Source organism: Ovis aries, chromosome 15 (assembly GCF_016772045.2).
Source record: "Ovis aries strain OAR_USU_Benz2616 breed Rambouillet chromosome 15, ARS-UI_Ramb_v3.0, whole genome shotgun sequence".
Lineage (NCBI taxonomy): Eukaryota > Metazoa > Chordata > Mammalia > Artiodactyla > Bovidae > Ovis > Ovis aries.
This window is the reverse complement of record NC_056068.1, coordinates 47,130,802-47,146,546: the sequence shown is the minus strand read 5'-3', so window position 1 is coordinate 47,146,546 and position 15,745 is coordinate 47,130,802. Positions and strand designations below refer to the sequence as shown.

Below are 15,745 nucleotides of genomic sequence, written 5' to 3'. Positions count from 1 at the left end.
CTTCAGCTTCAGCATCAATCCTTCCAATGAATATTCAAGATTGATTTCCTTTAGGATTGACTAGTTTGATCTGTACAAGGGACTCTCAAGAGTCTTCTCCAGCATCACAGTTCGAAAGCATCTATTCTTTGGTGCTCAACTTTCTTTATGGTCCAACTCTCACATCCGTACATGACTACTGCAAAACCTATAGCTTTGACTCTATGGACCTTTGTTGGCAATGTGATGTCTCTGCTTTTTTGCTTTTTAATATGCTGTTTAGGTTTGTCATGGGCTTCCCTGGTGGATCAATTGGTAAAGAATCTGCCTGCTATGCAGGAGTTCAGTTCATCTCAGTCACTCAGTCATGTCCGACTCTTTGCGATCCCATGAATTGTAGCACACCAGGTCTGCCTGTCAATCACCAACTCCCGGAGTTCACTCAAACTCACCTCCGTTGAGTCCGTGATGCCATCCAGCCATCTCATCCTCTGTCGTCCCCTTCTCCTCCTGCCCCCAATCCCTCCCAGCATCAGAGTCTTTTCCAATGAGTCAACTCTTCGCATGAGGTGGCCAAAGTACTGGAGTTTCAGCTTTAGCATCATTTCTTCCAAAGAACACCCAGGACTGGTCTCTTTGAGAATGGACTGGGTGGATCTCCTTGCAGTCCAAGGGACTCTCAAGAGTCTTCTCCAACACCACAATTCAAAAGCATCAATTCTTCGGCACTCAGCTTTCTTCACTGTCCAACTCTCACATCCATACATGGCTACTGGAAAAACCATAGCCTTGACTAGATGGACCTTTGCTGGCTAAATAATGTCTCTGCTTTTGAATATGCTATCTAGGTTGGCAAATCAGGAGACCTCGGTTCAATTCCTGGGTTAGGAAGATCCCCTGGAGAAGGAAATGGCAACCCACTCCAGTATTCTTGCCTGGGAAATCCCATGTACTGAGGAGCCTGATGGGCTGCAATCCATGGCCAGGGGGAAACACAAGGGGGAGGTGGTCACAAAGAATTGGACATCACCTAGAGACTGAACAATGGTTGCTCTAGAAACTACCTCTTCTAAAAATTATTGCCAGATTATCTTCAAGATTCATATATTAACTGATAACCTCAAATTGCTGAAAATTTTTGAAAAAGTTATTCTCTTTTTGTGAACTCAGACTTGTTCCTTCTCTTAAATGTATCATGCAAGCAAATATCAATCAAAGGAAAAAATTTAAAGAAAATGGGAAAAATGTCAAAGCTACAAGAATGATACAAGAATGCATGGTAAAATGAGTGTTTGAAAAAAATACCAGACTTTGAGCGACCAAATGGGCTACAAACATCCAAACTCTCATGATGGAGGGATTGTACTGGGATCCTTCAGAACTCTCATCTAAGAGTCCACAGTCAAACTAGTTTTATCTCCAAATCTACTTGTCATATCCATTAAAATTTGCTAAAAACACATTTAGATGATTTTAATTTTCATCAGATCATAGCAATCATTTAAAAAGGGTGATTTGTATTGTGATTAGGCCATGCATGCCTATTCAGAGAAGTAGCAAAAAATATCTGAAAAGAATTCATTTAGTTTTTGATATGAATCTTCTTTTGCTGGTAATGTCAAAAGGAGAATGTTAATTTCTTTTTAGAATTTTTTTTCTGATTTAAAAGCAATTGGGTCAAGACTAAATGTATAGCTAATTTAACTAAATTGTTAATGCATACTGCAAAGTCGCTTCAGTCATGCCCAACATTTTGTGACCCAAAGCACTGTAGTCCACCAGATTCCTCTGTCCATAGGATTCTCCAGGCAAGAATACTGGAGTGGGAATCCCTGCCCTCTTCCAGGAGATCTTCCTGACCCAGGAATCGAACCCATGTCTCCTATGCCTCCTGCATTGGCAGGCGGGTTCTTTAGTACTAGCACCACCTGGGAAGCCCAAATGGTTAACTAAAATTACTTTAAGTATCTTATTTCAAAACTTTCTCATATGATGTTTTAAACCATAATTTTCCAGTCTCTGTTTTCTTGCTCATAAATCTGCAATAGCATTTCACATGGTCAAAATATTGACAATCAAATGTCTTGCAAAATAAAAAATTTTAGTTAAAAGCAAATATTTTGTGTACCTGAAGTGTAAGATACAAAGAGGTGAAACCAAGAGATGATGCTCAGTTGACTCATTCATGTCAAAGAGTGCATTCTGCACTATAAAGAAATTTGAATTACATTTGAAAGACAGTGCAAGGGCATACACTGTTTTAAGCAAGGGAATATCAATTTTAGAAAGGTAAGATTGTTGACAAAAAGAGAGACGCATGGGGAGGGAAGGTGTGACCAGGTGAGATGACAGAAGCAATAATACTGAAGAGAAGGGGTGTATGAGTGCAACAAAAGAAAGACATCAACAACAGAGTGAGGAAGCAATTGTGGAAAGGAAAGCCCGGTTAGTCAATTTCAAGCTTGTCTAGTTGGGCCCTTGGACAGGATAAAAGTTCATGAGGAGCAGTCCTAGCAGGGCTTTTCTTTAGAACTCTGTGGCAGGCACGATGTAGATATAGAAAACATGGCAGGAAGGAGAGGGCGGAAACGAATTGAGAGAGTAGCACTGACATATATATATGTATATATATACACATATATATATATGCATACTACCATATGTAAAAGAGATAGACTGTGGGAAGCTGCTGTATCACACAGGGAGCTCAGCTCAGTGTTTTGTGACAACCTAGAGGGGTGGGGTAGAGGAGTCTCGCGAGGGAGGCTCTAGAGGAAGGGGATATATGTATACCTATAGCTGATTCATGCTGTTGAACAGCAGAAACTAAAACAACATTGAAAAGCAATTATACTTCAAATTTTTTTAAGTACGTGAAAAACAATAGAGTCTGAGAAAAGCCAGTGAGTCTAGTTTTAAACACGATTCTAAATCTACAATGGTCACTGTGAAGACAAATCATTCTTATTCATTAAGTAAAATCAAAAGCACCTTATTCCCTGCCCCTAAATCCTGTTTTACATGTTTTCGTATGTTCTTTAAGATTCAACTAAAAAATAATAATTTGCTAAGGTTGCTTCCTATATGAATACTTATATTAATAAATTTAGTCATTATCATTTAACTTCTTTTAAACTATTTTTCTGTGGCCACCTCAGAAGTCCAGACAAAGTCAAACATCAAAGAAAGCTTTCCCCTTTCAATCTGCAACATGCAAATATTAATGCATATCGGTTGCAAGTTCAAGTGGTACAGTAAGAAAACATAGCTAATGTTCCAAAATGATACATAAAGGAAATAAATCTGAATTTACAAAATCTACTTAAGGTCACTTAATGATAGTCTGAAACAAGAAAGATACATATGAAGAAAACAAACACATTTGCTTGACTTCACAGAATTTTTGAAAAGAAAATGAAAGGTTTAAAAATCAAATCAGCAACAACACCAACAACAAACCCTAGAACTATATTTGTGTTAGTCCCAATCTGAAATAACTGAGGACAATGTACATAAAAATTTGAGATTCATGAAGAATTTTCTCTGAGTAACCAGTATTGATGATTGCTATTTTTATGTTTACTTTCCACTTTGATTCCTGGGTCGGGAAGATCCCCAGAGAAGAGCATGGCTAGCCACTCCAGTATTCTTGCCTGGAGAATTCCATGGACAGAATAGCCTGGCAGGCTACAGTCCATAGGATCACAAAGAGTCAGGCACCACTGAGCAACTAACACTTTCACTTTCACTTTTTCACTCTAAAGTCCTAGAACTTCATTGTAATTTATTGTGAGATGGACTACAGAATCATTTCATTAACAGCAAACTACAAACTATGCTATGCAGAGACTGTTTCAAAATGATGTTCAGTATAATTAGGCTCAGAGAATGCAACTTTAAAATATATTTGTTTTACTCTTAGGAAAATATGTCTGCATCTCCTAAAGTCTCCAATAGCTCTAAATTCCAGATCTCTGAGTTCATGCTGATGTGATTCCCAGGAATTCACCATTGGCAACACTGGCTTTCTTTACCATTGGCGTTACCCTACCTCTCAGCAGTCAGTGCTAATATCCTCATCCTCATCACCATCTGCCAGGACCCTGCTCTTCAGCAGCCCATGTACCACTTCTTAGGCATCCTGCTTGTGTTGGACATGGGTCTGGCCACCACTATCATGCTCAAGATTCTAGCCATTTTCTGGTTTGAGTCCAAGGTCATTAGCCTCCCTGAGTGTTTTGCTCAAATTTATGCCTTTCACTGCTTTGTTGGCATGGAGTCTGGTATCTTCCTCTGCATGGCTTTTGATAGAAACATAGCTATTTGTCACCCTCTTCACCATCCATCAATTGTCACCAATGCTTATTCTTCAAATCTTCCTTGTTCAAGGTGCTTCAGAATGGCTTGCTTGTCATTCCAGTACCTCTGCTTGCTGCCCAGCATAATTATTGCTCCAGGAATGAGACTGAGCATTGCCTATGCTCTAATCTTGTGGTCACTAGCCTGGTTTGTGATGGCAGGATTTGCCAATTGGTTTTGGCATTTGGAATCAGGAATGATCTAAGTCTTATAATGTCATACACTTTGATTTGCCCTTTGTACTTAGACTGAACTCACTGAAGCTGCACCTAAAACATTGAGCACTTGTAGCCCTCATCTCAATGGCACCCCACTCCAGCACTCTTGTCTGGAAAATCCCATGGACGGAGAAGCCTGGTAGGCTGCAGTCCATGGGGTCACTAAGAGTCAGACACAACTGAGCAACTTCACTTTCACTTTCATGCATTGGAGAATGCAATGGAAGCCCACTCCAGTGCTCTTGCCTGCCTGGAGAACCCCAGGGATGGGGAGCCTGGCGGGCTGCCATCTATGGGATCGCACAGACTCGGACACGACTGAAGCGACTTAGCAGGAGCAACAGCAGCAGCAGCAGCTCTCATCTCATCCTCTTCTTTTATACAGTTGTTGTAGTGATTTGAGTAACTCACCTGGCAGAGACAAAGTTACTTTGATTCCAGTTCTACTAAATGTGCTGCACAATATTATGCCCCCTTCCCTCAGCCCTATGGCGTATTCACTTATGACTAAGGAACTTAGGGCAGGCTTTCAAAAGGGGTTTCATTTGAGTTTAGAAAAGAAAGCAAGGCACCCGAGAACTTCTCCATGATGTATAGGTACTTCAACATCTTTAAGAGTAGATATTAGACATTCTGAGATGATGGGAAATGTAAATGCCTTTGAGATACCTTTCTCACATTTTCATATAAACAACGGTGAAATTACTTGAAAGAAAAAAAAGAAGCCTTCACAGTAGCCCCAAATTATGGACAAGAGCTAAATATATGTGAGGAAAAGAACCACTTTCAACAACTGACACTAACAAACACTAACAAACAAATCAAAAGAAATAAAAAACTGTAATTAATGATTTAGCTCTTTCCCCTACAATAAATAGGATATCAGAATGGTATACACACACATACACATTTGCAATCAAATAAATAAAAGTGAATGGGATGTGAATTGCAAATATTGCCTGTTTGCTGAGAGCTGTGACTTGGGAGCAAAGTCAGTCTTGCTGAACAAGCATCACTCCAGTAATATGAATGCAGATGCAGTGGTAGAAAATACTGCAGATGAGCAAAGCCCAGCTGGACTATAACGAGACTTGGGGAGAATACGGCTAGATGAGCAGACTGAGGAGAAAGTCGTAGATCAGTAGATGAATGCATGAGAGAGAGAGGGAGAGAGAGAAATATTCAGAAGGATCATTATCTTGCTCCACTGGTTTCTCCACATCTGCTCTCTGCCCTTTCTACACTGTTCTGTGCCCTAGAATCTGAAGCTCATATACCATATGACCCAGTGTCCTTTGTTGTCTACCATTCACTTGGATTGAGCTCACTGGCAGGAGATTACTGTTCACGAATTGAAAGAGTTTGGGGTTTGTTTTTTTTTTTCTTTTATCCTTAGCCTGCTTTGACATCAGGGCTCTGATGTGTCCCTTAAGGTCTTGCCTTGCTGACCATCTGCTTGAGGCTACAGTTCTTATGGTTTTTACCCAAGAACACTTTTTTTCTCTCTTTTCCCCTTTAGGGCAAGGGAGCAATTAAGTTCTTATGATCTTAGTCTCTGAATACCCAACCAGTCAATCCTAAAGGAAATCAACCCTGAATATCCACTGGAAAGACTGATTCTGAAGCTGAAGCTCCAATACTTTGGGCACCTGATATCAAGAACCAACTCACTGGAGAAGACCCTGATGGTGGGAAAGACTGAAGGCAGTGTAAGGGGACAACAGAGAACGAGATGGTTGGATGGCATCACTGACTCGATGGACATGAGTTTGAGCAAGCTCCGGGAGATGGTGTGGGACTGTGTGCTGTGTGTTGCAGTCCATGGGTCGCAAAGAGTCAAACATGCCTGAGCAACTGAACAACAACAATCCAGTATTTATTGTTTTCAACATTTGTTTTTGTTTCCTACTCCCTCCTACAACTCTGTTAATATCAACTTCACTGAATTCTATTCTGAGTCACATTGTGAGTCTTTTGTTTATTTTTGTGACTGATTCATCAGCTTTACCTCTATCACCACACCTCTGCTACAAGCTACTTCTCAGCCTCTATGACAACAGTCACACAAAGATATAGTCTCCTTGAGTAAGAGAGGAATTTATAGATGATCAAACCAGAAATATCTGTGAGGCAGGAAGCAGATGCAGAATTTTCATCCCAGTGAAAAATCTTGCGCTGAATTTTTTTTTTCCATGATCTTAAAACCAAAGATAGCAGAAACAAAGCTTAGGCTATTAGTGTCATATATTTCATTATGTTCTGGGCTGGTTTACATTGAGCTCATGCTTGCTATCATTGTTGTTCAGTTGCCAAGTCCTGTCTGACTCTTTGCAACACCATAGACTGCATCACTCCAGGATCCTCTGTCCTCCAGTATCTCCTGGAGTTTGTTCAAATTCATGTGCACTGAGTCGGTGAGGCCATCCAACCAACTCATCCTGTTTCATCCCCTTCTTCGAAATAGGAAAGGAGAACATCAAGTCTGTATATTATCATCCTGCTTATTTAACTTATATGCAGAGTACATCATGAGAAATGCTGGGCTGGAAAAAGAACAAGCTGGAATCAAGACTGCCGGGAGAAATATCAAGAATCTCAGATATGCAGATGACACCACCCTTATGGCAGAAAGTGAAGAGGAACTAAAGAGCCTCTTGATGAAAGTGAAAAAGTTGGCTTAAACCTCAACATTAAGAAAATGAAGATCATGGCATCTGGTCCCATCACTTCATGGGAAATAGATGGGGAAACAGTAGAAACAGTGTCAGACTTTATTATTTTGGGCTCCAAAATCACTGCAGATGGTGACTGCAGCCATGAAATTAAAAGACACTTACTCCTTGGAAGAAAAGTTATGACCAACCTAGATAGCATATTGAAAAGTAGAGACATTACTTTGGCAACAAAGGTCCGTCTAGTCAAGGCTATGGTTTTTCCTGTGGTCATGTATGGATGCGAGAGTTGGACTTTGAAGAAAGCTGAGCACTGAAGAATTGATGCTTTTGAACTGTGGTGATGGAGAAGACTCTTGAGAGTCCCTTGGACTGCAAGGAGATCCAACCAGGCCATTCTGAAGGAGATTAGCCCTGGGATTTCTTTGGAGGGAATGATGCTGAAACTCCAGTACTTTCGCCACCTCATGTGAAGAGTTGACTCATTGGAAAAGACTCTGATGCTGGAAGGGATTGGGGGCAGGAGGAGAAGGGGACGACAGAGGATGAGATGGCTGGATGGCATCACTGACTCGATGGATGTGAGTCTGAGTGAACTCCGGGTGTTGGTGATGGACAGGGAGGCCTGGCGTGCTGCGATTCATGGGGTCGCAAAGAGTTGGACATGACTGAGCGACTAAACTGACTGAACTGACTGAACGTGACACTTTTGAGGCGAGACTACGCTCAAACTGAAACATGTGTGGCAGTCAGGTGTGCTGCGTGTATAGGCGTGCTCAGTCGCTTCAGTCGTGCCTGACTCTCTGCAACCCCAGGGACTACACTGTCCATGGAATTCTCCAGGCAAGAACACTGGCTTGGGATCCCATTTTTTACTCCAGGTTATCTTCCTGGCCAGAGATCTAACCCAGGTCTCACACACTGCAGGCAGATTCTTTACCATCTGACCTACCAGGTATATGTAGGACCTAATGTACTCTTGCATTGTCAAGCTGTTAGCTGTGGTTTTCAAAATCATGATGTTACTCTAGCTCTAAATATTGAAGTAACTTGGTAGCAACACAATACTTCAAAATAAAGGATTTATGTAATAAAGAAAAGAAAGTCAAGCACATGCATTAAATATGTAATGTGCATTTATTCTATACAAATGTCGACTCTTGAGACTGGAAATCAGAGGGTTTCTTCTGGTTTTAGGAAGCAGAATCTCCCTTAAACCAACATCAGCCAAAAGTATGTGACTTAGGAGGGTACAGTGGCTTATCACAGAAGCCAGGGAGAAAGTGAAACTGGGTTTCCGAACACAGAAGTTTGAATTCCCATATTAAGTATTTTATGCCTTTGAGCAGCATGGTCTCTTACCTTCTCTGTGCCTATGGGAGAGACATCGAAAGAGAACTAGCCCAATTTTCTCTTCATATAGGTCAGTTTTCTCTACTTCTCTATGAATATGGCTAGGCATACATTCAGGTTCTAGATTCTGAAGCACACACAAATTTAAGAATCCACTTAAAAATTAACCGCAAAATAAATATTTACTTAGAATTCAGAAAGAATTAATAACACAAATTTAATAGCTGTAATTTCACATATACTACAGAATCCTGAAAAATATAATTACCAGGTAAATATCAATAACAAAATTTAGATATAGATTTTACTGCTATAATTTCATGCTTAGAGAGTAGTTGTAGAAGTAAAACAAGTTCTGCATATTGTTTCACAGATTTCCCAATAGGTCGCATTTTGCACCAATTTTTTTTAAAAATTTTCTCTCTTTCCATTTGTATATGTGTATATTTATATACTATTTTTTTTCTGAGCAGTTTTGAAGTAAGTTGGAGAGACTATGACTGTTTACTTTTACAAATTTTAGTATGTATTTCTAAGAATAAAGACATTTACTTGTATAACCATAACACATACAACAGAATCAGGTAAATTATGCTGATACTTTACAATAATCTAATCTACAGTACACATCCAAATTTTGTCAATGGTCTTTATGATGGCATTTGTACCAAATCTTTCTAGGTTTGGGATAAAATCCAAACATTTCAGTTGATTGCTCTATGTTTTCATTTTGATAAAAGATTTCCTCACCTTACTTTGGATCTTTATATTTTATAAGAGATATGGTTCGCATTTGCAAAACATCCCTAGGTTTGGGATTGACTGGTGTTTTCTCATAATTAGTGTGGTGGCCTTGGACATGTGCCTTCAAGAGAAGCTGATTTGTGTCGCCCTGTTGATGACAGCTGACTGCTGAACCTTGGAACGTGCCATGACACTCACACCAAGATCGTGCTTCCCTTGGCTGTTCCAAGACAAGACTGAACAAAGTAGAGGAACTTGAGCTAGGTCCTTGCTGCCAAAAGTGGGGCTTTATTAATGATCCGACTTTGCTTGTGGACTCCCTTGTAGCCTGGCTGAGACATTCTCAGAGCTGCACTAAAGATCTAAAGTACCTAAAAATAGTGATTGTCCCTATCCTGCTGCTGCTATGTCGCTTCAGTCGTGTCCGACTCTGTGCGACCCGATAGACGGCAGCACACCAGGATCGCCCGTCCCTGGGATTCTCTGGGCAAGAATCCTGGAGTGGGTTGCCATTTCCTTCTCCAATGCATGGAAGTGAAAAGTGAAAGTGAAGTCGCTCGGTCGTGTCGAACTCGTATCGATCCCATGGACTGTAGCCTACCAGGCTCCTCCATCCATGGAACTTTCTAGGCAAGAGTACTGGAGTGGGGTGCCATTGCCTTGTCCCTATCCTATTTTGGTTTAATTCTCCAGTCTAGCCCTTGCAGAAAGAAAGATAGATCCGGGAGAATGGCTGTAGGATACTGAAAGTTCGATCAAGCAGCTGCCGCGGTTGCAGTTGCAGGCTCTGAGATTGTATCTATGTTAGAACAGGTTAATAAAGTCCAAGTTTCGATATGCAGCAACTGATCTGGTAAATGAATTATTTACTAATTTACTTAAAAATTGGGGGGAATCAGGAATAGTAATGATTCAAGTGGAAAATGCAACTGTACTCCTTTAAAGCTTTCTCCAGGGTTGGAAAAGTTTGTATTATTTTATAAGTTTAGTACATTCTTGGTGATTTCGTGTGTACTTGGTCTATCCATAACAGAAAGAGGAAATTGAAATTTTCATTTGTATTTTTGGATTCGTCTATTTTTCTGGCAGATCTGTGTTTTTATTCCATGTATTCTGAATTTCTCTTATTAGACTCATAAGCATTATGAAATTGACCTTCTTTATCCCCTTGGTAAAATTATTTCCTCTAAGAGTATTTGATATTAAAATAGTCACTTCAGCTATCTTTTGACTAGTGTTGTTGTTGCTGTTTAGTTGCTAAGTCATGTCTGACTCTTTGTGACTCCATGGACTGTATCCTGCTGGGCTCCTCTGTCCATGGGATTTCTCAGGAAAGAATATTGGAGAGGGTTGCCATTTCCTTCTCTAGGGAGTCCTTTCATTCCAGGGATCAAACCTGCATCTCCTGCTCGGCAGGCAGACTCTTTACCACTACACTACCTAGTAAGCCCTTTTGCCTAGTGCTAGCATTGTGTAACTTTTTTCATCCTTTAACTTTTAACCTATTTGTGTCTTTTTACTTCAACATTACCATTACTATTAAAAATGATTATTGAAATGGTTAACTTTAGTCTATCATCTTTTACTTGCTTTTTTATTTATCATGTGTTCTTTGCTACCTTTGCTTCTTATTTTTTTGCCTTCTTGAGGATTAAATAACTATCATGATTGCTATTTTCTAGCTTAACACAGTTGCAAGAAGAAATAAACAGAAAAACTAATAGTGGAAGATGTGAATACACTATTTTTTTCCAAGACAAATCAAGAGTATACACAAAAAGTAAGCCTAATAAATGACATATTTATGGACATATACCCCAATAACAGACAATATTCATTCTTCTCAGGGGCATGTGAAAAATTAACAAAATATCATGCTTTTGTAAAGGAGATTACACAATACCATCAGCAAGCCCTGTAGAGAGAAATAAAACAAGCAACTCTCATCACAGTTTATCAAAACTAGTAATAAAAAGTTTTAAAATAGCATTTTTCATAAGTAACCAAGTGCATAATTAAATAACAATAAGACAACACTTTCTTCTCAAATTGGCACATAATTTTTGGAATGGAAGAGGAGGACTCCAATACAAAACAGGAATTTGTCTTGAGGAAATAATCAGATCAGACATGTAAAAGTTTCACATATGGGTCTATTTCTATAGTGTTTAAAAGGATCTATAGTATGAGATTAGGGTATCTTTAAGTAAATTATGAACTTTTATTCAATTATAATAATTCTGAAGGGAACGGCAAGCCACTTCAGTATTCTTGCCTTGAGAACCCCATGAACAGTATGAAAAGGCAAAAAGATAGGATACCGAAAGAGGAACTCCCCAGGTCATTAGGTGCCCAATATGCTACTGGAGATCAGTGGATAAATAACTCCAGAAAGAATGAAGGGATGGAGCCAAAGCAAAAACAATACCCAGTTGTGGATGTGACTGGTGATAGAAGCAAGATCCGATGCTGTAAAGAGCAATATTGCACAGGAACCTGGAATGTCAGGTCCATGAATCAAGGCAAATTGGAAGTGGTCAAACAAGAGATGGCAAGAGTGATCATCGACATTCTAGGAATCAGTGAACTAAAATGGACTGGAATGGGTGAATTTGACTCAAATGACCATTATATCTACTACTGTGGACAGGAATCCCTCAGAAGAAATGGAGTAGCCATCATGGTCAGCAAAGAGTCCGAATTGCAGTACTTGGATGCAATCTGAAAAATGACAGAATGATCTCTGTTCATTTCCAAGGCAAACCATTCAATATCACAGTAATCCAAATCTATGCCCCAACCAGTAATGCTGAAGAAACTGAAGTTGAATGGTTTTATGAAGACCTACAAGATCTTGTAGAACTAACACCCAAAAAAGATGTCATTTTCATTATAGGGGACTGGAATGCAAAAGTAGGAAGTCAAGAAACACCTGGAGTAACAGGCAAATTCAGCCTTGGAATGCGGAATGAAGGAGGGGAAAGACTAATAGAGTTTTGCCAGGAAAATGCACTGATCATAGCAAACACCCTCTTCCAACAACACAAGAGAAGACTCTACACATGGACATCACCAGATGGCCAACACCGAAATCAGATTGATTATATTCTTTGCAGCCAAAGATGGAGAAGCTCTATACAGTCAACAAAATCAAGACCAGCAGCTGACTGTGGCTCAGATCATGAACTCCTTATTACCAAATTCAGACCCAAATTGAAGAAAATAGGGAAAACCGCTAGACCATTCAAGTGTGACCTCAATCAAATCCCTTATGATTATACAGTGGAAGTGAGAAATAAATTTAAGGGCCTAGATCTGATAGATAGAGTGCCTGATGAACTATGGAATGAGTTTCGTGACATTGTACAGGAGACAGGGATCAAGACCATCCCCATGGAAAAGAGATGCAAAAAAGAAAAATGGCTGTGTGAGGAGGCCTTCCAAATAGCTGTGAAAAGAAGAGAGGTTAAAAGCAAATGAGAAAAGGGAAGATATAAGCATCTGAATGCAGATTTCCAAAGAATAGCAAGGAGAGATAAGAAAGCCTTCTTCAGCGATCAATGCAAAGAAATAGAGGAAAAGAACAAAATGGGAAAGACTAGAGATCTCCCCAAGAAAATTAGAGATACCAAGGGAACATTTCATGCAAAGATGGGCTTGATTAAGGACAAAAATGGTATGGCCCTAACAGAAGCAGAAGATATTAAGAAGAGGTGGCAAGAATACACGGAAGAACTGTACAGAAAAGATCTTCATGAACCAGATGATCATGATGATGTGATCACTAATCTAAAGCCAGACATCTTGGAATGTGAAGTGAAGTGGGCCTTAGAAAGCACCACTACGAATAAAGCTAGTGGAGGTCATGGAATTCCAGTTGAGCTATTTCAAATCCCGAAAGATGATGCTGTGAAAGTGCTGCACTCAACATGCCAGCAAATTTGGAAAACTCAGCAGTGGTCACAGGATGGGAAAAGGTCAGTTTTCATTCCAATTCCAAGGAAAGGCAATGCCAAAGAATGCTCAAACTACCACTCAATTGCACTCATCTCACATGCTAGTAAAGTAAAGCTCAAAATTCTCCAAGCCAGGCTTCAGCAGTACGTGAACTGTGAACTTCCTAATGTTCAAGCTGGTTTTAGAAAAGGCACAGGAACCAGAAATCAAATTGCCAACATCTGCTGGATCATGGAAAAAGCAAGAGAGTTCCAGAAAAAACATCTATTTGTGCTTTATTGACTATGCCAAAGCCTTTGACTGTGTGGATCACAATAAACTGTGGAAAATTCTGAAAGAGATGGAAATACCAGACCACCTAACCTGCCTCTTGAGAAATCTGTATGCAGGTCAGGAAGCAACAGTTAGAACTGGGCATGGAACAACAGACTGGTTCCAAATAGGAAAAGGAGTACATCAAGGCTGTATATTGTCACCCTGCTTATTTAACTTCTATGCAGAGTACATTATGAGAAACACTGGACTGGAAGTAACACAAGCTGGAATCAAGGTTGCTGGAAGAAATATCAAGAACCTCAGATATGCAGATGACACCACCCTTATAGCAGAAAGTGAAGAGGAACTAAAAGCCTCTTGATGAAAGTGAAAGAGGAGAGTGAAAAAGTTGGCTTAAATCTCAACACTCAGAAAATGAAGATCATGGCATCCGGTCCCATCACTTCATGGCAAATAGATGGGGAAACAGTGTCAGACTTTATCTTTTGGGCTCCACAATCACTGCAGATGGTGCTTGCAGCCATGAAATTAAAAGACGCTTACTCCTTGGAAGAAAAGTTATGACCAACCTAGATAGCATATTCAGAAGCAGAGACATTACTTTGCCGACTAAGGTCCATGTAGTCAAGGTTATGGTTTTCCTGTGGTCATGTATGGATAGGAGAGTTGGACTGTGAAGAAGGCTGAGCGCTGAAGAATTGATGTTTTTGAACTGTGGTGTTGGAGAAGACTCTTGAGAGTCCCTTGGACTGCAAGGAGATCCAACCAGTCCATTCTGAAAGAGATCAACCCTGGGATTTCTTTGGAAGAAATGATGCTAAAGCTAAAGCTCCAGTACTTTGACCACCTCATGCAAAGAGTTGACTCATTGGAAAAGACTCTGATGCTGGGAGGGATTGGGGACAGGAGGAGAAGGGGATGACCGAGGATGAGATGGCTGGATGACATCATGAACTCGATGGATGTGAGTCTGAGTGAACTCTGGGAGATGGTGATGGACAGAGTGGCCTGGCGTGGTGCGATTCATGGGGTCGCATAGAGTCGGACATGACTGAGAGACTGAACTGAACTGAACTGATGAAAATGGACTCATAAATGTTAAATAAAAATACCAGTCTGTACTGTTGCATACTATGATTTTTTTATTAAAATATAGATAATAAATATATATATAATTATATTGTATACACCTATTTTTTATTTTATTTTTTTTACTTTCTTTTTTAAAAATTTTTATTTTTACCCTATTTTACTTTACAATACTGTATTGGTTTTGCCATACATTGACATGAATCCACCACAGGTGTACATGCGTTCCCAAACATGAACCCCCTCCCACCTCCTTCCTCACAACATCCCTCTGGGTCATCCCCGTGCACCAGCCCCAAGCATGCTGTATCCTGCATTGGACATAGACTGCCGATTCGATTCTTACATGATAGTATACATGTTTCAATGCCATTCTCCCAAATCATCCCACCCTCTCCCTCTCCCTCTGAGTCCAAAAGTCCGTTATACACATCTGTGTCTTTTTTGCTGTCTTGCATACAGGGTCGTCATTGCCATCTTTCTAAATTCCATATATATGTGTTAGTATACTGTATTGGTGTTTTCCTTTCTGGCTTACTTCACTCTGTATAATCGGCTCCAGTTTCATCCATCTCATCAGAACTGATTCAAATGTATTCTTTTTAATGGCTGAATAATACTCCATTGTGTATATGTACCACAGCTTTCTTATCCATTCATCTATGGGTGCTTTTTAATATCTTTTTAAAATACCTTCTGTTTTTCCAAATTATTCAATATATGTTGACATTATTTTTATTATCTATTTTAAGCAGATAAAAATTGAATCAGTTATCTTTAAAATTACTGCTATTACCATGATTATTTTCCTAAAGATATATATTAATCTAATTTTTCCTAACTTAATATGTAAGTATAATATGCTTAAACTGTCCAAGACTTTATTTTCTAGACCACCATAATGTTTATCACTTCCCTTACTTGAAAGTAAACTTTATAAACCAGGGGTCATGCTCATAGACCTCCTAGCTTAGCTTAAAGAGTAGAAAATTCTCAATAAGCATTATTAAATGGGGAGATGAACTAATGCATGAATAAAAGAAGAAATGTTAACAAATAAATCAAGGTATGAATGAGAGAGAGTCGATACTCAATTGC

General features: G+C 39.6%; 1 pseudogene; it reads left to right on the top strand.

The window, feature by feature from the left end:
• The first annotated feature begins 3,907 nt into the window (after window positions 1–3,907).
• On the top strand, window positions 3,908–5,146 carry LOC101117615 (olfactory receptor 56B1-like; annotated as a pseudogene).
• Window positions 5,147–15,745: the final 10,599 nt, after the last annotated feature.